The sequence below is a fragment of the Hemicordylus capensis genome, chromosome 2, assembly GCF_027244095.1.
Source record: "Hemicordylus capensis ecotype Gifberg chromosome 2, rHemCap1.1.pri, whole genome shotgun sequence".
NCBI classification, from domain to species: Eukaryota; Metazoa; Chordata; class Lepidosauria; order Squamata; family Cordylidae; genus Hemicordylus; species Hemicordylus capensis.
In genome coordinates, this window is record NC_069658.1 from 64,084,212 (window position 1) to 64,110,884 (window position 26,673).

The following is a 26,673-nucleotide window of genomic DNA, read 5'->3' on the forward strand; positions in this document are numbered from 1 at the left end:
CTCTGGGAAACTCATTTAGTGAAAGACAGCATATCAGATATCTAAATAAAATTAAAACATTTTAGCCCTAGTTACATGTAAATGTTGAATAAATGGAGCCACAGAGGAACCCAAGCAATGAAGGGGCTAGCCATTATGGTTTTGAAATTTCTTAGTGGGATTGTTGGTAAGGAAATGTGGAGAAAACTAGGTCAGGATTCTGAACAGGCTATAACTGCTGACAAATGTGGCGGAATATATCTATTGAGCTAAGGAAGAGGCATTGTGCTTGGTTTCCCTGAGATGATCCAGGCTGGGACTGGAAATAACATTCTCGATGCAAAACAATTCAAGGCACAGACTTGTCATCACTTTTCCACGTCCTGCTGGCATCTGCTCAAATGCACTGGAAAGTCCTGAAAGGTGATCTACAAAGGGAGAGAAAAATGGTTGGCTGGTAGCTTTTAAAATTACATCACAAAGTCACATAATAATTAGGAGTCTCACTGTATTAAAGTTCTTTTAGCTGATGAAATGTGTCTGCTTTATCTCATTTAATCAATCACTTAAAAAGCATGCCTTATCACAATAGCTATCTTTCAACAGTCTTATGTACTTGAGTTGTACAAGTACAAATTATGTACTAGAGTGCTTTGCTCTAGTTGTCAACCTTTTGCTGTGCTTGTACTTTTGCACATACAGAGGATGTTAAGAAAGATATTGATTCAATCATGCAGTCCCAATATGCATCCTTGTAGTGGTACAGCCTCACTCAGGAATGTATCACATGCTCTTCTTCTTGGATCACACCGTGAGGTCTAGAGCTGGCAACCCTCAGTGCATCAGAGAGTCACAAACCCCTTCATTCTCTTGGGGGAGTTCTTACTATATACCATGCAACCTCACAGAACTTCTTCCTCTGCTCTGCCATAGTAGACAATTCCAGTGTGGGTGTCCTGTAACAAGCTGATGCTGGCATTTGCAGAACCAGAGCCAACTGGCAAGAATGGATGAAGGGTCAGTGCCTGTATATCCCAAATTCAAGAGCACCTTGTAGATGCCAAGAATTCAGGCAAAACCAGGGAAACTTTACAGGTGACACTGGTGATACCAATGTTCAGACAAGGAGTCAGTTTAAAAAACCCACCTCTAGAGGGCAATGGATATCCCAGGTCAAGTCTGAAGTAGGAAGCAGGTATATGTAGTCTAAAGGCACACAGGAGTTCCCCACTGGAGGCAAGACATGTGAACCAAGGATAATTATATTTGAGCTGAAGCTGGCAGCAGACCGATACAATCCGTGTACTGGGGAGAGGCATAAACTGGATCTATAAATGCAGCCTGCAATTTTAATCAGTTGCTTAGAGAGTAGAACTGATGATTAGCTCAGCTTGTGGTGCTTAGAATGGAAAGAAGCAGTCCAATGGTAGGTCTTGGAGCAGGGAAACTGTCATAGGCATTCTGAGGCTGAAGAGTCATCACCATCTGACCTGAAGAGCCTCCAAAGAATCTGCAGGTGGTTTTTCATCATAACCAGTTTCCAATGAGCTCTTTAGGAGCATGGGCAGGCAAGGAGCCAGCTGAACGGTGGCCTGGGTTTGGCCTCGCCCAGCGCCGAAGCCTGGGCAGTGAGGGGGAGTTTGCTTGAGGCTCTTATGGATCCCAAGCCACACTCCCCTGTGGGCTTCAGCAGCCCTTCCCATTGACGGCCTGGGTTCTTTGGAACCATTCACACAATGGTAGCTCTGCCCCAAGCATGGGAGTACTGCTGCATGTGCACAAGGGTATCTCTTCCTTTCCAAATGCAGTTCCTCATGCTGCATCTTCTGAAGAGTCTAAGACAGTGATTCTCCAACTTGGGTCCTCAGGTGTTATTGGACTTCAACTCCCATAATCCCCAACCAAAGGCCACTGAGGCTGGGGATTATGGGAGTTGAAGTCCAATAACACCTGAGGACCCAAGTTTGAGAATCCCTGGTCTAAGAGCTTCAGAAGTGACTGTTTGGGTGTTGTATGGGAGTGCTTAGAAATGAGGGCCTTGGGAGCGCATAAACAGAAGTTGCTGCACTCCCCTTTTGATCCTGGTCCTTGTCATTGTGTCTCCACTCAGAATGATTTAAATGCATAGGGAGGAGTCCTTCCAGGATTTTACCATTTGATGATGAAGGAAGGGGGTTGCACATTTAAATGTGCCTTATGGAAGACATTTCCTGCACATTGAAAGCCAGGATGTTGGGGAGAAAATGTTAGCCTAGCCTTCTTCCTGATATGCACACTTTTCATGTATAGGCATTTTCTTTAAATGTTGGATAATCCAAATATGTCATCATCTACAATCAGTCCACAGTGGTACTGTTCTAGGAAGGTTGCACCAAATACTCTTTCTGCACATTTGAACTAAGGAGTCTCTAAAAGTTTCTCCTCAGAAAGAAACCTGACATTCTCTTTGAATTTTTAGTTTTTCTTTGGGAGGAACTCTTGAAATTTCTTCAAAGGGAAATTTTGGTTCCATCCCTAATTTGAACCTGCTCTTGGAGGCTCTTCTACTTGATCATCTGAGTGCAACACATGCCACAAATTGGCATCAGGGTTTATGTTGGTGTGGTCCAAGTCACCAGACCTGCTGCACACACATTGTTTGTAGCATCAAAATGGTTGTTTTTCAAGTGGCCATGATGTGACTGGTTTTCTGAAAGAAGTCTAAATCACAAAGAAAGAGATATAATAGCACAGAAGGTTTGGATTGAAAGATATCCTCTGTCTCCTATTAGTTGTTTTGACATATCCATAGAAATACTGATCAGGCAGAAATAGGATTCAATTAATGTTAAAGGTGAAGGTGGAAAATCAGATTTGGGAATCAATATTTCAGAGGAGAGCTGGTCTTATGGTAGCAAGCACGACTTGTCCTCATAGCTAAGCAGGGTCCACCCTGGTTGCATTTGAATAAGAGAATAGAAGTGTGAGCACTGTAAGATATTCCCCTCTGGGGATGGAACTGCTCTGGAAAGAGCAGAAGGTTTCAAGTTCCCTCCCTAGCTTCTCCAGGATAGGGCTGAGAGAGATTCCTGCCTGCAACCTTGAAGAAGCCACTGCCAGTCTGTGAAGATAATATTGAGCTAGATAGACCAATGGTCTGACTCACTATATGGCAGCTTCCTATGTTCCTATGTTCCAGTGACTGCTGTGAGGAAAATTACTCCAAGTAGTCCTGCTGAAATTAAAAGGACAAGTTAGGCATTGCTTAACCTTTCCTTTTAATTTCAATGGGACTACTTGGAGTAATTTTCTTCATCCTGACAGCCAATGTTTTTTTAATGCTTAGTTTTTATATTTTGGATCTGTTTTTGTTTTTTGTTATGTACTATATAGAAAGGTAGGATATAAATCATAGTAATACATGCCATGCTCCTGCCCTCCCTTTGTCATGCTCCTTCATAAGAACATAGGAACATAGGCTCCCCTGCAACTGGTATTGAGAAGGATTGTGCCTCTGAGGCTGGAGATGGCGCACAGCCATCAGACTAGGAGCCATTGATAGACCTGTGCTCCATGAATCTGTCTAAGCCCCTTTAAAGCCATCTAAGCTAGTGGCCATCCCCACATCCCATGGCAAGGAATTCCATAGATTAATTATGCACTGTGTGAAAAAGTACTTCCACTTGTTGGTCCTAAATTTCCCAACCATCAGTTTCATGGGGTGACCCTTGGTTCTAGTGTTGTGAGAGAGGGAAAAAAATCTCTCTCTATCAACCCTCTCCACTCCATGCATAATTTATACACTTTGATAATGTCTCCCATTAGTCATCTCTTTTTCAGGGTAAAGAGTCCCAGATGCTGTAGCCTTGCCTCATAAGGAAGGTACTCCAGGACCCTGATCATCATGGTTGCCCTCTTCTGCAACTTTTCCAGTTCTACAATATTCTCCTTAAGATACAGTGAGGCCATCATCAGTATATTAGTACATGAGCCAGCTGGGGTGATCAGTGCCATCTGGGGGAATGAATGGTCATTGTGATTTTTAAAAAGGTCTATACCTCTAGAGAGGGAAAATAGGTGATGGCATTTGCAATACTTTCAACTTTCAGAGTGGTATCATGCTTTTATTGTTCTGACCATTAGGCACCTTTTCCAGTTCTACAATATCTTTCTTAAGATAGGGTGACCAAAGCTGTACACAGTACTCCAGATGTGGCCGCACCATAGATTTGTATAAGGGCATTATAATATTAGCATTTTTATTTTCAATCCCCCTCCTAATGATTCCTAGCATGGAATTAGCTTTTTTCACAGCTGCAGCTCACTGAGACACTTTCATTGAGCTGTCCACCATGACCCCAAGATCCCTCTCCTGGTCAGTCACTGACAGCTCAGATCCCATCAGCGTATATGTGAAGTTGGTGCTTTTTGCCCCAATGTGCATCACTTTACACTTGCTTACACTGAACCGCATTCGCCATTATGTCGCCCAGTCCTCCAGTTTGGAGAGATCCTTTTGGCATTACTCACAATCCATTGTGTATTTCACTACCCTAAATAGTTTAGTGTCATCTGCAAATTTGGCCACTTTTCTGGTCATCCCAATTTCTAGATCATTTATGAACAAGTTAAACAGCACTGGTTCCAGTACTGATCCCCGGGGGACCCCACTTCCTACCTATCTCCATTGTGAAAATTGTCCATTTATTCCTACTCTCTGTTTCCTGTCCTTCAACCAGTTACTGATCCACACATGAACCTGTCCCCTTATTCCATGACTGCTAAGTTGACTCAAGAGCCTTTGGTGGGGAACTTTATCAGAAGCTTTTTGGAAGTCCAAGTATACTATGTCAACCGGATCACCTTTATCCACATGCCTGTTGACACTCTCAAAGAACTCCTAAAGGTTAGTGAGGCAAGACTTTCCCTTGCAGAAGCCATGCTGGTTCTCCTTCAACAAGGCCTGTTCTTCTGTATGCTTAACAATTTTGTCCTTAAGTATGCTTTCCATCAATTTACCTGGCACCAAAGTTAAGCTGACCGGCCTGTAATTCCCCAGATCCCCCCTAGATCCCTTTTTGAAAATGGGAGTCAGATTGGCTACTTTCCAGTCCTCTGGTACAAAGCCTGATTGTAGGGACAAGTTATATATTTTTGCTAGGAAATCGGCAATTTCATATTTGAGTTCCTTCAGAACTTTTGGGTGGATGCCATCTGGCCCTGGCGATTTGTTAATTTTTAGCTTTTCAGGACAGTTTAGAACAGGGTTTCTCAATGTGTGAGTCCCCAGATGTAATTGGACTTCAACTCCCATAATTCCCAGCCAAAGGCCACTGGGGCTGGGGATTATGGGAGTTGAAGTCCAATAACATCTGGGGACCCACACGTTGAGAAACCCTGGTTTAGAACATCTTCCCTTGTTACCTCAAATTCACCTAGTTCCTCTGCTGCTAAACCTGAAAAACTCAATTCTGGAGAGGGTATATGGTCAGTATCCTCTGCCATGAAGACAGATGCAAAGAATTCATTCAGCGTCTCTGCAATCTCCTTATCCTCCTTAATAATCCCTTTCACATCTTCATCATCTAAGGGTCCAGCCGCCTCCCTGTCAGGTTTTCTGCTTCTGATATATTTAAAGAAGTTTTTGTTATTCCCCTTGACACTTCTAGCTATATGCTCCTCAAACTCTCTCTTTGCATCCCTTATTGTCTCCTTGCATTTCTTTTGCCAGAGTTTATGTTCCTTCTTCTTGTCTTAATTTGGGCAAGACTTCAATTTTAGCTTTTTAAATAACTTTCAATTTGGAACTTATAAAACAGCAATGGTAATTCTGATTGTGGTTTTTAGCCTGGACTTTTAACTTGTTTAGGTAAATTTGGTTTATTTTATTATTTTTATTTTACATTGCATCTATTTTATTGTTGTGAGCCAACCCAAGCAGTGGTGTACTGGAGGGGCAGATAACAAACAAACAAACAAACAAACAAACAAACAAACAAACAAAATAGTACATGGTGCATAAAACATATAAATGAAAACAAATTCTGCGGGAATTTGGATCTTTTACCCATGCTTGAAAGAGAAGAGTATATTTTCAGCACAGCAATATCATGTGGATTTAGAAATGTATTGCATTATATTGCATACGAAGTCAGCTAGCAAGTTGCACCTTATTGTATGCGAGACTATCCTCATATTCTATTTTCGTTTCCATTACACTTCAATATTTATAATACGTGTGTGATTCTAAGTTTTTGATCTGGTGCCATTTTTGTGGGGGCACTTTCCTTTTTTGGATGGAAAATGAATAATGGTTTCAAAAGAAAGGCATGATGATGGCATGAGAAAAGTATCATGTCAGTATCCATGAACAATAGTGATTTATAGTCTCCTGCATAGAAACATTCCCTAGTATTTTGAAAGCCAGATCAGACTTATCCCATCTTCTTGCTCTTTCTGGTCACTGGGTTGTTAATGCACAAACTAGGGATGTGCAGAATGTTTCATTCCGACTCAAAATGGGCTGTTTCGAGTGTTTTGAGCTCGAAACAGAATGCTCTTCAAAAGAATGGCCTGTTTCGAGCACAGAATGGAACGACCCCGTTCCAAGTTGGAACGTTTTGAGTATTCCGAGAGGTGTCAGGGTGAGTGGTGAGGGGTGGTGGAAGGTACCTTTAACAATTATTATCTGATTACCGCTTGCATCTGTCAACCCCTGCCCAGCATCTTGTGCCGAGGCTGCCCCATCTACGATGCTCTTCTGGCCTCTGAGCATGCACAGCATCCATTTGTGTGGTGCTGCTGAATGTACTACCACACAAATAATGATTTATGTAATGATTTTTAAAGGTACCTCCCACTGCCCCTCCTATTTGAAACCAGAGCTCGTTCAACAACCAAAACTGGTTGTTCTGACCGAATGCTCTGGGCATTTGTGTTCCATTCCAAGGCGAGCTCAGAACAGAACACAAATCCCATTCCATGCACTTCCCTAGCACAAACCTTTGGCAGTGCAATGATACACGGTGTGCTGTGATGATGAGGCAGAGACAACGATTAGCTACTGGAGTCTGTCAACAAAGCTGATTGCTGGAGCAGAAATTGTTGCTGCCCAGAAAGTGCTCTGATCTTCCATTTTTAATGAAACCAAGTCATTCTGCGCACTGAGGAACTGGAGAGAGATAATTCGCAGGATAATGGAAGTAACTGATGACAGAACTGAGATCATTAAGCCCCTTTCATTTACAACACCACCGGCAAGGGTTTGGCTCCTTTTCAGATGTGTAAAGCCTGTTTCTTGACACACCGAGTCATTATTTGCCTCTAAAGTTTCATTAAAAGCAGATGCATTGCTAAGGAGCAAGTATTAGTCACACTCTGATCAAGGTACGAGTATATATTCCAAGCATGAACAGATCGTCTGTCTATCCACATAGAAAACAGTCACTAATAGAGTGACTGTATTCTTCACTGTATGCAGCTAATTAATACTAACAAAACTAAAAAGCCTGCTGGGAATGTGTGGGGATTACATGAGAGAAGACTAGGGGAAAAGACAAGAACTTTGCAATAAGATGAATGTTATGTCTGGACATGAATCCTAAGCCAAGCCTATTTGGCTTTCTTTCTCTCCTAATAAGAGTTAATGTTGAACATAATCAGGATAGCAGTGAATGTTTAGACACATGGCAAATGGAGATAGTTATAAATGTTTGATTAATACCCCAAGCCACTGCAAATTATACAGTAAGTGAGGAATATTGTTGTTATTGTTATTATTTCTTGTTTACACAGTCAGACAGGTGTTATTGACTGCTTTGTTTTATCCAGGCATCGAGTCCTTCCCAAGGACCTGGGATGGCTGAAATTTTATTATCAATGTTGCTGCTGTTGTTATAGATATCGTAGCAGAATATAGGCTGTTCCCAGTAAAGTTGCTTTTTGTAATTGGCTGATGGTGATTTCTGTGGCCCCTATGGTGTTGAGGAGCTCTTCAAATTGTTTTTGAATTGCTCCTAGGGTGCCAATTACCACTGGGATTACTTTGGTCTTTTTCTGCCACAGCCTTTCAATTTCACTTTGTAGATCTTTGTATTTTTTTTTCCTATTCCTTTTTCTTCTATTCTGCTATCCCCTGGTATTGCTAGGGACGATTATTTTGACTTGTTTTTCTTTCTTCTTGACTACAGTTATAACTGGTGTATCGTGTGGCAGATGTTTGTCTGTTTGTAGTCAGAAGTCCCATAATATTTTTGCATCTTCATTTTCTACAACTTTTTCAATTTTATGGTCCCACCAATTTTTGGCTACAGGTAGCTTGTATTTTTTGCAGATGTTCCAGTGTATCATCCCTGCTACCTTCTCATGCCTTTGTTCATAGTCACTCTGTGCGATCTTTTTACAACAGTTGATTAAGTGGTCCACGGTTTCATCTGCTTCTTTACAAAGGTGGCACTTGCTGTTTGTTGTGGATTTTTCGACTTTTGCTCTTATTGCATTTGTTCTTAGTGCCTGTTCTTGTGCAGCCAGTATTAAACCCTCTGTTTCTTTCTTTAAGTTGCCATTCTTAAGCCATTGCCAGGTCTTGGCGATGTCTGATTTTCCACTTATATTGTGCCAATATTGACCATGCAGTGGCTTATTTTTCCATTTTTCTGCTTGGTTCTTGACTTGTTCTTTCTTGTAGGCCTGCTTGGTTTCATTGGTGTTGAATAGTTTCTCATTATTGACCATTTTAAGTGCATCTTCTTTACCGTCCTTGATATATTCTGCAAGGCCGCTTTTCTCCTCCTCTACTGTTTGATGGACTTGCAGCATTCCTCTTCCACCTGAGCTGCAAGGGAGGTATAGCCTATCTACAACACTGCGGGGGTGCAGAGCATGATTGATGGTCATGATTTTCCTGGTCTTACGATCTAGCGTCTCTAGCTCTGCCTGGGTCCAGTCTATTATTCCTGCAGTGTATCTGATAACAGGTATAGCCCAGGTGTTTACGGCTTGTATGGTGTTCCCGCCATTGAGTTTGGACTTCAGGATTTTTCTAACTCTCCTGATGTATTCACTTCCAATTTTTCTTTTAACTTCAGTGTGTGCAATGTTATCAACCTGGAGAACGCCCAAGTATTTGTAATGTTCTTTCTCTTCCAGGTTCTTGATGTTGCTTCCATTGGGCAGTTCTATTTCTTCTGTTTTTGTTATTTTTCCTCTGTTCATTATTAATGCATCACACTTGTCTAGTCCAAACTCCATTGCTATATTGCTACTGAATATACGGACAGTGTTTAGCAGTGATTCAATTTCTGACTGGGACTTTCCATACAACTTCAGATGGTCCATGTACAGCAGATGGTTTATTTGACTTGATGTTTTAGATGTTTGGTATCCAAGGCCTGTTTTGTTCAGTATTTGTGAAAGTGGGGTCATGGCGATTACAAACAGCAGATGGGATAGTGAGTCCCCTTGGAAAATACCTCTTCTAATGCTAACCTGTCCAAGTGTCTCGCCATTGATTGTTAACTGTGTATTCCACATGCTCATTGGTTTTTTTTATAAATATCTGAATGTTTTTGCTGACACCAGTTGTTTCTAAACATTTTAGTATCCATGTGTGAGGCAATGAGTCGGAGGCTTTCTTGTAGTCAATCCATGCAACACTTAGATTTGTTTTTCTTCTCTTGCAATTTTCTAAAATCATTTTGTCAATCAGCAGCTGGTCTTTTGTGCCTCTGGTGTTCGGGCAATTTCCTTTCTGTTCAACTGGAAGTTGTTTGTTAGTTAATAAGTATTGCATTACTTCATCTGCTATTATTCCAGTTAATAATTTGAACATGGTTGGCAGGCAGGTTATTCATCTATAATTGCTTGGAACTGCACCTTTTGCTGGGTCTTTCATGATGAGATGAGTTTTCCCAGTTGTTAGCCATTGTTCAATACCACCTCCTTGCAAAATATGATTGAACTGTTTTGATAGTTGTTTATGAAGGCTTGTTAGGTGTTTAAGCCAAAAGCCATGCAGTTCATCATCACCTGGTGCAATCCAATTTTTAATTTTCTTTGCTCTTTCACTTATTAATTCTGGTGTTATTATTAGATCTTGCATTTGTTGGTTACATTTTTCGACCTCTTTCACCCAGCCTGCTTTTTTTATTATAATCTATTGGATTGTCCCATAATTTCCCCCAGAATTGCACTGTTTCATCTTTATTTGGTGTTTCTAGGTTTCTTGCAGTTTCTCCTTCAATGCTTTGGTAGAAATGTCTCTGATTCAATTGGAATTGGAGATTCTGCCTGTGTTGTGTAATTCTGGCTTCATATCTGCTAATCTTCTTTGACACTGTCGTTATTTGCTGCTTTATTATTTCCAGGACTTCTCTCATTTTCCTTGAATCTAGGTGGTATTTTTGGATCAGATACTGTTTGGTGTTTTCATTCTTCAGCTTCTTGTCTTTCATATCTTTCAATTTACTAGCATCTGATCTAAGCCTGGCAATTTTATTTTCTAATCTAATCTTCCATTTAGGTGATGTACTACTTTCTTTTTTGACAGGTCCACTGATCTTATATCCGAGCTCTTGTGTTGTTATTGTTGCTGCACTGTACATTAGTTGGTTTGTTTCTTGCAAATTATTGGTTGTTATTTCTGCAAGTGCAGCATTGACATCTTTTAATAACTGAGCAAATTGTTTTTTGGCAACTGTTTTTAGAGCTGGAAGTCAAACCCTGGTGGTTGTTTGGTTCATGTGCTCAGTTATTTTTTGCTTTAGTTCTTGTTGCTTTTCTGTTAAACGGCATTCGGGTTTTTGAGGTGAAGGCAAAGGGGAGGTTGCCTGGTTTTGATTTTGAAACAGTTCAGCAACAGTGGCATCCTCTATTTCCAACACCTCCTCCTCCACCTGCGCCTGAGCAACTTCTTCAGTTGGTGGTAATTCTTCTTCCATATCTTGAGCCTGTGTTGCTCTTTCCAGTTCTTCCAGCTCAACTTCTGTGATTACTTTGTTTCTTATTATGAATCTTCTCTGGTCTGCTAGCCTTTGTTCTGTTATTTCTGTATCTGGATGCTTCTCTTTCCAAATTTGATACATTCTTTTAAAATAACCTCTTCTAGTTGGACTAGACTTGTAATAGCAGATCATTATTTCCTTGTTGGCATTTTCTGTATGTTTTTTCTGGTTAATCGGCATTTCTTCGAGTAACCTTGCAGTCTCCAGCTCTGGTTGCTCAACTGAAGATCCTGAGTCCTGTTGCCCACTTGCCACCAGATGTCCAGGGACTCCAGCACTTGGCGCGGTCCTTGTTGACCCGAGCGATGACCGACCCGGTATAGATTTATTAAAGTTATGTCTCACCATATTGTTTATGGGAGAGGCACTCTTTGTCTGGCTCCTCTGGTGAGACCTGTCCAGTATGGTTGGACCTCTGGCTTAGCTCTCACCTTCCTCAGAGCACACAAGCCCCACAACCACTCCAAGGTAGTGCTTCATTGGAGGATTAATAATAATAATAATAATAATAATAATAATAATAATAATAATAATGGTATCTCATGTTATTTTATGAAATCACTTCAGGATGGATAACACACAAAATAGTTACAGAAGAAACAAAAACACACAGCAAAAATAAACAGCAGCAGGATAAGTGAATAAAATAAAAATAAATAGGATCTTAAAAAAAAAAAAACCCCAAACAAAATGTTAATACTCCACAAAACAGGAAAATAACAATTAACACAGATCAATTGATCTCTCTATACAGGAGACCAGGGGCAGCAAATTCAGTTAATTTCAAAGAACTTTTTAAGGAACCAAATTTTTGCCTGGTGTCTGAAGGTATACAGTGTTGGGAACCAGGTGAGCCTCCCTGCGGAGGGCACTGAATTAACTCACTAATGAAAATCACACACCTGCCAAACTCAGTTTCTAGGGCACACAGAGCAGGGAATACTGGAGAAGATCAATCCTTCAGATACCCAAGATCAAAGTTTAGGGTTTTAAAGGTCAGAAATTGAAACCACAAATTGAAACCAGAAATGAATAGATGACCTGTACAGGTGAGACAATGACAGCCACCTAATGGTGCAGTGTAACTTGCCCAGCAAGCAAGAGGTTGCCAGTTCAAATCCCCGCTGGTATGTTTCCCAGACTATGGGAAATACCTGTATCGGGCAGCAGTGATATAGGAAAGATGCTGAAAGGCACCATCTCATACTGCACGGGAGATGGCAATGGTAAACCCCTCCTGTATTCTACCAAAGAAAACCACAGGGCTCTGTGGTTGCCAGGAATCGACACCGACTCGATGGCACAACTTTACAGGTCAGACAATATTAGACTGATATGCTCTGATAGTCAATCTCTGCAAGCAATCTGGCAGCTGCCTTTGCACCAGATAATGTTTCCAGACACTTCTCAAAGGCAGCCCCACAAAGAGGGGGGTTCAGGCCTGGAGGTTACAAAGGTATGAACAATTGTCTAGGCAAAGTGCAGCTGGTAAAAGGTGCTCCTAGTCACCACCATCACTTGAGTCTTCAAAAGCAGGTGTGGAACAAACACCACTCTCAAACTGTAAATTTGATCCTTTAGGAAAAGTGCAACACCATCCAAAACAGGCCGAGCACCTACTCCCAGATGAATCAATCCCACAATCGACAGTCCCATCATCTTATATGGATTGCATTTCCATTTGCCCCCTCCTCCACATCCATTCCTTCACAGCCATCAGTAAGACGAAGGGGGGAACCACTAGATTTGCCATTAGGTTGTGATGCATTCTACTTGAGTCAATGATTTAGGGTACAACCTTCTGGGAAGATCTCTTGCTCAAGAGTTCAGGAGAACCTCCTGATAGATTGTGTCCTTAGCTCCCACCTCACAAATTTTTATAAGAAAATGGCCTAATTTTATGCCATTTACAGTGGATTATTCTTGGTTTAGGGCCTGTCCTAAAAGTAACCTGTTGTGTTGACAGCATGGTTCATTCTGGTCAGCATGATGCATTGATCATGATGGATTGACAAGGGACAAGTGCAGACTGAAACACTCCAGTTTGGGTCATGAACTATTGAAACAGCATACTCAATACCCATCTCTGCATCTAGATTCTGGAGCAATCTAAACACGCTTCTAAAGACATACTCATGCTGAATTATCCTTGCTTTTTCAAGAGACTTCTCTGTGCTTCTGGATTAGCACCAAAGTGCTACTCTTTAATGTGCAAGATGCTTTAAAGTAATTCTCTAAGTGATGCAGGTGGAGGTATAATGGTGCCACCCTACTTTCTTCTCCATTACCTCCCAGTTCTATGGCATTCTGTTGCTGCTACTTTGTGCCCCAGCCCTATGTAGCCAGCATGGCACTTCATTCATTCATTCAATTTCTATACCGCCCTTCCAAAAAATGGCTCAGGGCAGTTTACACAGAGAAATAATAAATAAATAAGCTGGATCCCTGCCCCCAAAGGGCTCACAATCTAAAAAGAAACATAAGATAGTCACCAGCAACAGTCACTGGAGGTACTGTGCTGTGGGTGGATAGGGCCAGTTACTCTCCCCCTGCTAAATAAAGAGAATCACATTAAAAAGGTGCCTCTTTGCCCAGTTAGCAGGGGTTAGGGTGGAACACATAACCATGTGTTCCACCCGAACTACATGGGCAGAAGATGTAGACGTTACTTAGATCTGAGGACGTATATTGCTGTATATTGCTGGTTATCAGAAACATCTACAATAGTTTATATTTTCTCATACTGCTGCTTTTCGTTTGGCTCCTAGGAAATGGATTGTAAGAAGGGTAATTATTTATCAATTTGTACATACTGCATAGGAGATTGCAATGGTAAACCACTCCTGTATTCTACCAAAGACAACCACAGGGCTTTGTGGTTGCCAGGAGTCGACACCAACTCGACGGCACACTTTACTTACTTTTACAACAGAAACCAGACATTGATGGCCCAAATAGACCTATCATCACTGTGATTTCCTGCAAATACTGAACACAAAGTTTGCAACTTTGTGTTCATTTGGTATGAACTTCATTAAGTGGTTTACACCAGTGGTTCTCTGGGAATATGAGGTGTTTTGGCTTACAGTAGGTATTGTCACACAATACCAATGAGTTTATGTGTAGGTAGAGTAAAGTTGTGCCATTGAGTCAGTGTCGACTCCTGGTGACCACAGAGCCATGTGGTTTACTTTGGTAGAATGGCAAATAAAAGCCCATTTTTGTGAGGGTGTGAGTGCCATTTCTGAAAAGAGTTGAGAGCATTCAGCATACATGCATATCACCCATTCACTGGGTCTTTGAGTGCTCCTGCCAAATGTCAGGGCCGTGAATGGCAAAACATCCACAAGAACGTAAGAACAGCCATGCTGGATCAGGCCCAAGGCCTATCTAGTTCAGCATCCTGTTTCACAGTGACCTACTAGATGCCTCTGGGAAGTCCACAGGCAAGAGGTGAGGGCATGCCATCTCTACTGCAGTTGCTCCCCCGCAACCAGCACTGAGAGGCATCATGCCTCTGAAGCTGGAGGTGGCCCACAGCCACCGGACTAGTAGCAATTGATAGGCCTGTCCTCCATCAATTGGTCTAAGCCCCTGTTAAAATCATCCAAGCTAGTGGCCATCACCACATCTCATGGCAGAGAATTCCATAGATTAATTATGTGCTATGTGAAAAAGTACTTTCTCTTGTCTGTCCTAAATTTCCCAAACTTCAGTTTCATGGGATAACCCCTGGTTCTAGTGTTGTGAGGGAGGGAGAAAAGTTTCTTTCTGTCCACCCTCTGTACTCCATGAATAATTTTATGAACCACGATCATGTCTCCCCTTGGGTTGCCTCTTTTCCAAAGTAAAGAGCCGCAGATGTTGTAGCCTAGCCTCATAAGAAAGGTGCTCCAGGCCCCTGTTCATCTTCGTTGCTCTCTTCTGCACCTTTTCCAGTTCTACAATATTCTCCTTAAGATACAGTGAGGCTGTCAACAGTATATTAGTACATGAGCCAGCTGGGGTGGTCAGTGCCATCCGAGGGAATGAATGGTCATTGTGATTTTTAAAAAGGTCTATACCTCTAGAGAGGGAAAATAGGTGATAGCATTTGCAATACTTTCAACTTTCAGAGTGGTATCATGCTTTTATTGTTCTGACCATTAGGCCTGCAGTGGCCAAATTTGCAATGGTATTTTAAAAGCTTTTAAAACACAAAAAATGACTACAAAATTTTTAATGATGTTGTCAGGAGAATGGAAATGAAAATTGGCAGGAATGTCCTCCAAAGGTTACTCCATGGAAAAAGTACAACAATGTGTTTATTGTTATGCAACCCTTGATTCTAACCCTTTCCTCTGTACAAAAGTGACTGCAATTTTACCTTAATCATTGGGGTGGGGGTATTTTCCATCTTAAGGGGGTAGATGTTGCCAAAAATCACTATGAGCATTCATCCCCTGATATCAATGGCCATAGGGCTTTAAGGAGCCTAAGGTCAGGGTTTCTCAAGTATTGCTCCCTCTCATATGAACTTGCCCAAGGAATTCATTTTGATTTTGAGATACTTCACTGTGTTTTCCTACCAGATGTGCAGCAGTTGAGCATGAAATACAGGACCTTTTCTAGAATTGTGGTGCCCCTAATATGGAACAACTTCCCAACAGAGATCTCTCCCTGCCTTCTTTTAGGCAAGTATTTAAAATAGTTATAATTTAGCAGGTATTTTGAGGGCATTCCCTCTCTTAGGATCAAACTAGATATTCCTTTAAAAATGCATCTGCTGATCCTGCAATCCCGCCCGCAAATGGATTTGGAACCATGGTGGGGGGAGGGGAGGGGGCTTTAGCACTTCCCCCCCCACTGCCGCCCGAGTCCAGCTCATGCACTTCTGTGTATCTCATTTCCCACGGGAGCCAACTTCTACTGGATCAAATGGAAACTTTTTTCCTAGAGGAAATAGCATGCTCATGGGTGCACGATCCGTATTGAGGCCACAGTGAGTGCAAAATGTTACATTCTCTTACTCCCCACAACTATTCTGATTTGATTCACGTGCCAACACATGTGCCATTCATTCACCCCCCCAAAAAGAAAACTACAGAGTTTTAAATATGCGTTTAAAGTAAAATCTAGTTTGCCCTTTAATTTTGCTTTTATTCTGTTGCTGCTTTTTAATCAGATTGGCTGTTTTGCATTGCTTTAGGTTATTTAGATTTGATGCAACATATTTGATGCAGACATTGTAGAAGGGTATAAATAGGCTCAAAGCAGGTTACAGCTCCAGTAACTTGCTTGGAGCTTATTTATACACTTCTACAATATCTACATCAAATATGTTAAGTAAATGCATACTTGATGTAGACATTGTAGAACTGTATAAATTCGAGAACAAATGCATCTGATATAATTAGTAAAATAATATTAGTCTCCCATTAATGGAGATGTCCAGCTCCAAATGACACTGAAAGACATTGGAAAATGTTTTGATTTTGGAAGGAGACTTGCTACAGTTTTCTTCTTAAAAAGTAATCTTATGCACATAGATCTAATCTGCATCAGATTAGAAGGACTGATGCCCAGTTTTATTCCCCCCCCCCCGCTTTTGACAGATTCATTTTTGGGAGCATCACTGGAAACTAGCATCTCTATAATGTGGGGGTAGCATTATACCGACCAAGGGGTTGTAAGGGGTAGTGGATATATTTGTTCCCCCCAAATATTTCCCATTCCCTCTTTTACTCTCCCATCCACCAGACTGGAACTTTACAGTCCTGTACCTTGAATTCCACCTAATGGTGCAGTGGGGAAGCAACCTGCCTAGAGAGCAGGAGGCTGTTGGTTCAGATCCTGCAGGTCTGTTTCCCAGAATATGGGAAACTCCTATATTGGGCAGCAGCAATATAGGAAGATGCTGAAAGGCATCATCTCATACTGTGAGGAAGGAGGCAATGGTAAACCACTCCTGTATTCTACTAAGAAAACCACATGGCTCTGTGGTCACCAGGAGTTGACACTAACTTGACGGCACAACCTAGAGTTTGAACTGATGGCAAATGACTGGTTAACAGTCTTGGCTATCATGGGTATTGGAAAAAAGGTGTTGTGGTTCTAGCCTGACTTTTAACTTATTTACTTAATTTGGTTAATTTTATTAGTTTTATTCTATATTGTATTTATTTTATTGTTGTGCGCCATCCTAAGCAGTAGTGTACTGGAGGGGCAGGGTATAAATATTTTAAATAAATAATAAAATAGATAAATGAAGTCACTTAATCGGAAGACAGCTGTAAACAGATTTGCTTCTTGTCACAAGTAAACGGACACCATTAATTACCTTTACTCTGTAAGTGATTAATGTGTAGCAAAAACCTTGCCCCCCAATAAAGTTCTTTGCCACCCTTTTGCTCCCCCAAAACTAGTTCTCAAATGTGAGAACCGATAGAAGCGTTTGACAACTCATGGCCTAACTTTGATGAGGGCTGCCTCTTGAATGGATCTGAATTGAGTCTGACTATTCTGTTATTACAAAAGTGCCCGTCTTTGACTAGCCTCTACTTGTTTTCCTGAGCAAAATAGGGCAGCCATTGTAACATAAGAACTGTATTGATCTCTTTGCCTGCCTTCTCCCAACATCTTAAGAGCAGAATAATACAAGGCTAGTACATTAAAAACACATTTACACCCAAAATTACACGTTTAAAGTTCATGTTGTTATAGTGGTTATTTAAATAAAAGTGTAACCATGCGATGCAAATGCATAGATAACAATCCTTAATAAATGACTCAGCCTGATAATTAATCAAATGTATAAGCATGGGGAAAGGTTTGTCACTCTTTCAGCTAATCATATCTTTTATATGCCTGACTGGCAAAGTTTTATCCTTGGCCACAGGGAGAAAGTGACAACCTTTTGTTCCAGGAAAATAAATGTGGCTGGTGAATATGAATGTTCTTTGTTTCCCCTGAGCATGTTGTGTGGCATGTTCCCCTCCTGCAATTTCCTTTTGGAAGATTCTGTGGGTGGGATTTGCTCACATTCAAGGTTTGATTGGTCAACATATTTGAAATCAAGAAGGAATTCCTCCTGCTCCGATTCCAAGTCAAATGGTCTATTAGCCTGGGGGTGGGTGTTTTGTGTCTTGCTTATTCACAGCGGCTGACCATGCCAGGAACTCCTGCTGACAACACCCCTGGAGGACCCCCTGGACCTGGAGAAGACCCTCCGCTGTCAAGGACCCATGCCCAGAGGCTGCAATTGGCAGAAGAAGACTGGCAGGGCCCTGCCAACCACACGCAAGGTGAGGCTGGGATCTGTCCCTCCCTTGGACCTTTTGGACATTCCTCTCACTGAACTCTTTTAACCGGACTCTAGCCAAACCCGTAGGAACTCGCGTACAGTGCTATATTCTCTCTACCATTGCAACTACACATTTGCTAGTACGCGGCCGTGTTTTATCGGGAAATTCTATTCACTGTTGCTTTTGTAAACCATATGTTAAACATTCTCTAATAAAAATCAACCTTTCTTGCAACTTGACTCCTTTGTAGAGGCTATGGCTGCATTTTCACGTAACATAAAACTGTAGGTCCCTTCACCTCCGGTTTTGGATACTGTATGTTTAAATGCAGGCAACTGCTGTTTTGTAAAGAAAAGGACCCGTGGTTATAGATGTGCATGGACCGCAGAGGCGTGGTCCGATGCCGTAGGTGTGTGTCGCTTTAAGGGCGGCGGGGGTGTTGTACTTACCCCTCTTGCCGCTTTTCCCTCTCCGGCGCTCCATTTTAAAGTAAAATCTTTGGGGCAGCAGCATTTCTCCCTGCCGCCTCTGCCCCCTTGTTGACTGCCAAACACAGAAGTAACGTGCACATGTGCGCACCGCACATGCCACACATGCTGTGCGGCGCACGCATGCGCAGATGTTACTGCCACATTTGGCAGTCAACAAGGGGCAGGGGCGGCAGGGAGGAATGCTGCCACCCTGAAGATTTTACTTAAAAATGGAGTGCTGGAGGGGGAAAAGCAACCCCCCCGCCCTTAAAGCGACCCCCCTGGCGTCGGACTGCCGGACCGGGCAGCATGCAAACCAGTTCGCAGGCCTCTAACATGGCCTTGCGGACCGGTTCGTGCACATCCCTACCCATGGTTCCCTTCCCCAAACTGTCTTTTGTACCTTCTGTTTGTAGTGAGTTTTGCCACCTTTAACTTGAGTCCCGCAGTGCCAGCATTATGTCCGAATTCTAGCACTACAGTTTCCCCCTTATGCAACCAGAGTTGAGGGAGGAAATTCCTCCCTCACTCTGGCTGCTTTTGGCTGCTGGGGCTGACTTTCATGAAAGAACGAAGCCCCGGCAGCCAGTTCCCCCTCCTCTCTGCAGTCAATGAAGCTGGAAAGAGGAAGCTTTCTGTTTCATCTGAATGCGGGCAGGAGAATGGGGGGATGGGAGTGCAGTCCAATGGGCCTGCAGTTCTGCATTGTGTCCAAAGGTGGCCTATGAGTGGACACGGCTGAAGAGGATACTTATGACCCTGTTCCTTCTGGGAGATAAAATTCGGAGAGGCTTAGTTATGAGTGGACAGGGGAAGTGGAAGAATACTAGCCTTACATCCACATCAGCAAGCTTTTTCCAGAGGCAAAAAGATCCATTTCTTTCCTTCTCTTAAACAATTCATTCTAATATCTTAAGAGCAGAAGAAGCAAAGGATAGTATTCTGAATATCCAATTTGCTACACAGTGAGGTTGTTCACACAACCACAAGTGGTTGGGCTGGGTGGAAGGCCTGCCATTTCCCAGATGACCAGAGCCTAATCAGAGCTCCACCACCTATGTGCCCACATGAGCTACGCAGTGAGGAGGCAAGTGGTGAATGGGGAGAAGGAAGCTGAGCCACCAGGTATCCCACAATGCACCACATGAGCAGCACAGTGCATTAGAAAACTCCCTGATGCCTGGCTGCTCCTTCCCCTGGGCTCTCTGATCAAGATGGCTGCTAGTAGCCTGGGACCAGTGCAACGGCCCACATGACCAAAGCAATGAGGTAAGAGACACATGCTCATCCTCTTACCTTAGTTTTAGCCTGGGCTTAAATTCAGAGCTACCCAGGGGAGGAGCGGTGTGATCGGGAGCAATCCTGGTGCTTTACATGAGCAGGGCTAGACCAGGTAGGGCTGGTCGTGTGAATAACTTTATTGCTTCTTTCAGAACAGGAATGATAGAAAGGCTGTTTGAAGGACTGAAGCCTGGGAGCTCTATAGGAGAGAATTAAGTGTGAGATGTGAGGCTGCAGATCTGCTACACTGACTTCCAAAGGCCAAAGATTTCTGCCAAAGGTCCTTGTTATGAGGCTGACAGTTTTATCGCTTCTTCCCCAGTAAACATTAAGTAGCCTTGACTTGGTTTAATTAAGAGTTTATTTAGACCCAACTCCATTTTCGCCTTCTCCTTTCCCTCTCTTTTCCTTTCTGACTCCACCTCGCACACTCTCTACAGGATCCCCACTGGGACAAACTACTAAACAACAAAACAAAAGATATTGGATAGAATACAACACTGACCCATTTAAGCTTCTCAATCTCGACAAGTTAAAGCCCTCTGGAATTAACCCAAAGAACAAGGGTCCCAGTCCTAGCACCTGATTGGGTCACAACCTTGGCAGCTACACAGCCTGGAGGTGAAGGCTGGAAAGAATGTTACAAATTGCAAAATGCCTGGAAATGATCCCATCACTGCACTGCCACTGAACTGGCAGGAGGCCAGAAGTTATTGGAGGTTGCCTGGATTATTTCAGTGATTTTATTGCAGAAATAACTCTCAATAGTGACTGCACAAGGAATAGTCTCACACTCCACATAATGACACATCTCTGCTTGGGAATAAAGATGCTTTGTAATGCTCAGTAAAAGCCTCCAAACTGTAATAATACAGTAACTTGGAAGCCTTTGTCACTGTGTTTCCTGATTTCCTGTGAACTGATTAGGCAACCACAAGGATGAGAATAAGGAGATACAAATATTTTTTGGTATCACATATAAAGAATTTATCCTCTGTAAACAGGGGCCCCAGAAGTATTTTTAAGACGAGGGAGCTCAAGGCAGTCAGGATGTGATGAATATTGCAGACACATTTTTACATCTGCTTATTTTATATCTTTGGCATCAGCAGCATCCTAGCAAGCAAAGACCTCTTTTTCCAACATTGTCCAAAAATGATCAAAGCAACATTTTTAAATGGAATTATATTGTTATTAACATCAACATATGCTGCAACATGCATCATATACATATTTTTAAATTAGTGGTTGACATAATGAAAAAAACAATCAAATCACATTGAATTTTAATTTCAGTGGGGCTACTCTGAGTATGTTTTCTCATGTCAAGAAATAGTTACATGCTTGCTGAAAAGTTACAAAACACAAACATAAGGAAAACACATAATTCTATATATCTTTACTTGTGGTTACATGATGCTAAATATCCACCAAGTTGAGGATATGTTCACAAGAGAGGCTCTCATATTCATGGTATAATAACTTAGCTCGAAGTCAGAAATCTAGAAACCTATGGGAAAGAAGTAGTAAGATGTGGTATGGAGTTCCATGCCAATATTGCTCTGTTCCCTATGTGAACTGTTCCCTCTGTACACCATCCACAGCTGCCCACATCTGGTAAGTGGAAATGCAGGACATTAGCTCTGATTCACACACAGTCATTCACCACATGTGGCTGCTGTCACAAAAAGCGTTGAGTTTGAGGTAATGCAAAGTAATATCAAAGTTCTATCTGTGATACAGCGGCAACTAGTGCAGGCACCTCCAGGTGGCGGCAAGAGGCCCCTTTAACTGTAAATTAGTAGGTGCTTAGCTCTCCTCCTGCCACACCTGAAAGCTATTCATAGCAGTGGTGCGCTGCCCAGCACCCTCTGTGGTGGAGGATTCGCTCTGCATCACTCCTGCACTTCATGCATGTGTCGAAGCCAGGTGAGTAGCAGAGCTGATCCTCTGCCGTAGTGGGAGCTGGGTGCTGTGCCACTGCTCTGAATAGCTTTCAGGTGTGGTGGAAGGAGAGGTAAGCACCTACTAATTTACAGTTAAAGGGGCCTCCCGCTGCCCCCCAGCAGTGTCTGCACTGGCTGAAGCTGCTGCTGTGATATCTGGTCTGTGGTGGCTCATTCACACATGCAAGTTATCACTTGATATTGAAGTATCTGAGGGAAGGAAATTTATGTGTGAATCAGCCCTTAGAATAGTGCATGTAGTCCATGTAGCCCAAAGAATTTGGGTATGCTGATTACTCATACCAAAAATCCAGAAACATGGTCTAGAAATGAAAGGAGCTTTGCCCCCACTCAAGATACAATAGGGAGGAGACCTGTGTTGAGATAGTAATCATGCATTCTCCCTTTTCCTAAGCAGGGTCTGCCCTGGTTTGCAAATGGATAGGTGACTACATGTGAGCATTGTCTGCTGGCGGGGGGTGCAAAAAATGGATTTATTTATTTATTTATTTATTTATTTAACATATTTTTATAGTGCCCAAATCACAAGTTCTCTGGGAGGTTTACAAAACAATAAAAACAACCAATAAAAAGATCAACACATTTCAACAATTAAAATTTAAATTGTTTTGCATTTCATTTTGAGCTCGAAATGAAACGCAAAGTGCTTGAAGGTTTTTGTTGAAACAGTGGCAGAGTTGGCTATTTCAGTGAAACAGATTCAAAACATTTCAAGTATTTTGAGTCTTTTGGCATAGGGAACAATGAGGAACCCCAATGGGTAGCACCCCACTGTTCCCCATAGGTAGCTCAAAAGTGGGTTGGTTGGTAGGGCATGATGGGTGCTACCTACCACCAAACCCACAAAAAGAATGGGCAAGCAGGCGATCTTTAAATATTTTTTACTCCCCCCAACCCCCCATAGGATTCCATGGGGAAAGATTTAATTTTTTTTAATGGTCCATGGGGAACATTGGGGTGTTTTGAGTTCCCCATTGTTCCCTATGGCTGGAACAAGAAGAGTGCACCATTTTGCAAACCTGCCTTGAAAAACACTGCAGAAGTACACAGTAAAAGGGGATCTGTCCCTCACAACACAAAGCACACATTTCAAACAAATTCCAAAAATGGCCAAAAAAGAATCACTGACCCAGAATCCACTACTAGCCATAGTGCCTGTGCTGCAGTGACATCATTGGCACACGTTGCTCTCTCATACACATGACTCCTTACTTCCTAGCATTGCAACAGCTGCCATAGCAGCACCCTTAGCAGCAGCAAGCATAGCCATAAGCTCAACTAGAATGTCTTCAGCCACATTTTGATTGAATATACCTGCAATGCAGAATGCAGATTGCAGAGCAGACCAGAGCACTGAGTGAAGCACAAGTTAGTCTCAAGGCCAGACATTGAGCTCATTACAGCAATCACAAAGAAATATCTCTCTCTCTCTCTCTCTCTCTCTCTCTCTCTCTCTCTCTCTCTCTCTCTCTCTCTCACACACACACACACACACACACACACAGAGAGACAGTTCATTTCTCACCACAACACTATCTCACAAACTAAACAAACCACAATTCAAGGAGGGCAGGCAGGCACGCAAGTTCTGCCTTTGTCAATCTGAGACCCCACCAAACCAGATAGTAATAGCAGCAATAACACAACATATTATACTCAGTGATGAGAAAAGAAAACCGCAAAATCTAGCTTTCCTTCCTGATGTATCCTCTTCTTCAAGAGAGGCATAAGGGCTCTCTCTCTGCCTCCCTGTCCCCTTGAATACATTTTGAAACTCCCTCCAAAAGTGTTTTCCCTTTCCTCCCCCCAGCCAATGGGAGCACAGTTTCCCATGATAACACTTGTTTTGGATGCTAACAAGTGAACCATGAAGCCAACCAAGTCTCCCATCGCAAGCCAACGGGAAGCCAGTGCCAGAAAACCAATCAGCTAGGGGAAAACAGCCCACCAAAATGTTGCTCAAAACATTTTGAGTCAAAATGGGGTTGTTCTGTTTCCAGCTCGAAATAGCGCCCCCCTTTAAAGGGCATTTTGTTTTGAGCTTGAAACACGGCCCGTTTTGAGCTTGAAACATTTTGAGCTTGAAATGTTTTGCATATCCCGAGTCTGCTGCAAGATATTCCCCATAGGGGATGGGGTCATAGCTCTGTGGTAGAGCACCTGCTTGCACGCATAAGGTCCCAGGTACACTCCCTAATGTCTCCAGGTAGGGCTGGGAGAAACCTTTGCCTGAAACCTGATGGAGGTCTACCAATTGGAGAGCCACTGCCATTCAGTGTAACCAAAACTGAGCTAGATGGCCTTGACATAAGGCAGCTTCCTTTGTTCCTAGAGGAGCAATACATGGAGAAATAATGGCAGCAATGGAAAATTATGACAAACCTGCCTCGTAGGGAGGAACCGCTTTTGGATACAACCAGCTACTTCCTCCCAACACCATAAGTCTGAACTTTTTGAAGCATCCTTGCCTATCATACTGATCTTCACATACTTGCAGTCCTGTCAAGCAAAACTGTTGGGGAAATTTCAGGACATTTCTGTTGCATAAAGTAGACGAAGTGGATTGAAAGGAATCATGCCAATAAGCACAATAGAAACTAACTGTAATAGTTGAGAGGCCAGATCCATACACGAGAAGCTGTCATATTTCCCAATATGTATATTGAAAGGCCTTTGAGAAAACTATGCCAGAAACAGACAAAGCTATTTTGTCACCCCCCAGCCCAACAATTCAAAGTAGCTGTATTTCATCTTATAGAATGTACATTGTTTCCTTCCTCTGCTTTACATAGGAAAGCCTGCTGCCCAACAATAGAAGAATTGTGCTTAATCCACTCCCCTCTGAGAGTGAAGTCCTTGTTGATGGTGGGGTTACTGTCGTGCACGGTATTAGTTATCATTATTAATTCAAATGTGTAGTCCTCCATCTCAAAGGTTCAGGAATGAGATAAACAAATTAAAATAGCCAATGAAAAATAACACACAGCTGCCCTAACACATCACTTTTTACATCCATTAAGAGCCAACCAAAATAGAAATATAGTTGATTTGTCTGCAAAATATGATTGGCCCCCAGGTTTCATGAGACTCCAGGTGAAGAAAGTACAATAGCTAATGAGGACTACTATTACAACTACTGCTTTAAATAGTTGCATGTTACTTTGCATGTAACTAAGAAGCACATACAGAAGATGCAGCTATGACTTGCGTATTTGTTAAACATGTTTCTTGAGAATGGTGGGTTTCCATTGAGGTGAGTTGCATGGGCTCCCAGTGCAGAGGCACTTGCAAATACTTGCCCACATAAGAGAACACCTAACTATGTAAATGAGTGCAAATCTGCAGACAAATTAGATCCCAGAGTACTGAAAGAATTTGCAGAGGTGATCTCAGAGCCATTGGGTGGCTTCAGGCCTCAAGCCGAAATGAGGTTTGGCGGAGTCTTGGAGTCTCAGGAATGCACGTGTGCCTGACATCCAGTGTTGAGAAGGATGTGCCGAGACTGGGCATATCATATGAACCCACCAGTCTCAGCATATTCTACCCTACTTGTGGTTTGGAACCTGACATCTGTAACCAAGAACTGAAGCGAGGGACAAATGTTGGCTTCCGAACCATAAGTAGGATAGAATATGTTGAGATTGGTGGCTGAGATTGGTTGATATATGACACGCCTAGTATCAGCATATCCCTCCGGACACTGGAAGTTGGGCATGCATGCATGCTCTCAGGGCTCTGACATGTGTATAGAATCCAAGGGAAAGAGTTGCGGTATGCAAGGACAAGGCAGTGGAGTAGAATCAGGAATATTTCCTGGTGGTAACTGGAGAGGAATACTGTCTCCAGTTACCACCGGTTCGCCTGGTGGCGACCCAGAGGCGGGCTTTCTCTGTAGCTGCTCCTGGGCTGTGGAATGCACTCCCGGCTAGAATCCGTAATTCGAGATCATTGCTGTCCTTCAGGAGAGCCCTTAAGACCTATTTGTTTGGCCTGGCTTTGTAGGGTTTTAAATTATTGAAAAACTGTTTTAAAATTGTTTTAAATGTTTGCCCTGGATCTCCAGGGCTTTTTAGCTGTTGAATTGTTGAATTGGTTTTATTTTGTTTTTATAGTTCTGATTTTAACTGTTACTTGTTTTAATTGTTTTTATCTTGTTGCAAACCACCCTGAGCCATTTTGGAAGGGTGGTATATAAATCAAACAAACAAATAATAATACATAATAATAAATAATTAACAGTTTAATGAAATAGATGCTATGTACAGAGAGACAAGTGCAGACTGCTTTTCATTGCTCTTGCTGCTGGCAGTTTGTTAGCCCTGCCTCTGCTCCAGGACTGGAATACATGTTACTAAAGCCACATTCAAAAGCTGGCCCGGATCAAGGAATGGATTGACCAAAAACACCACAACATGAAATCACCCATTATCTAACGTATTTGAGAACAGGCGGTGGGCCAGAAGATAGGAGAAGAGCAAATGTCCTTATCTTCAAGAAGCAGGGGGAAAGGAGGAGCTGGGAAATGATGGATTGGCTAGCTTGACGCTGATACCTGGAAGGATTCTAGCACAGATTATTAAGCAGTCATTCTGTGAACACTTTGAAAAGAATGTGTTCATCAGTCTCCATCACAGTTTTTAGAAAGCAAGTGAAATCTTGGCTTTTATATGAGTGTAGTTTTTGTTGCTGCTGTTCTGTATCTTATGGTCATATT

At 42.3% G+C, this 26,673-nt stretch overlaps 1 long non-coding RNA gene across 1 annotated transcript in view; it reads right to left on the reverse strand.

The window, feature by feature from the left end:
- LOC128344067 (uncharacterized) overlaps nt 1-26,673 on the reverse strand; it is a 30,621-nt gene continuing 3,948 nt past the window's right edge. Inside the window, exon 3 of the long non-coding RNA XR_008315656.1 lies at nt 1-407. This is a non-coding gene — a long non-coding RNA (uncharacterized LOC128344067). The remainder of the gene's footprint in view (nt 408-26,673) is intronic.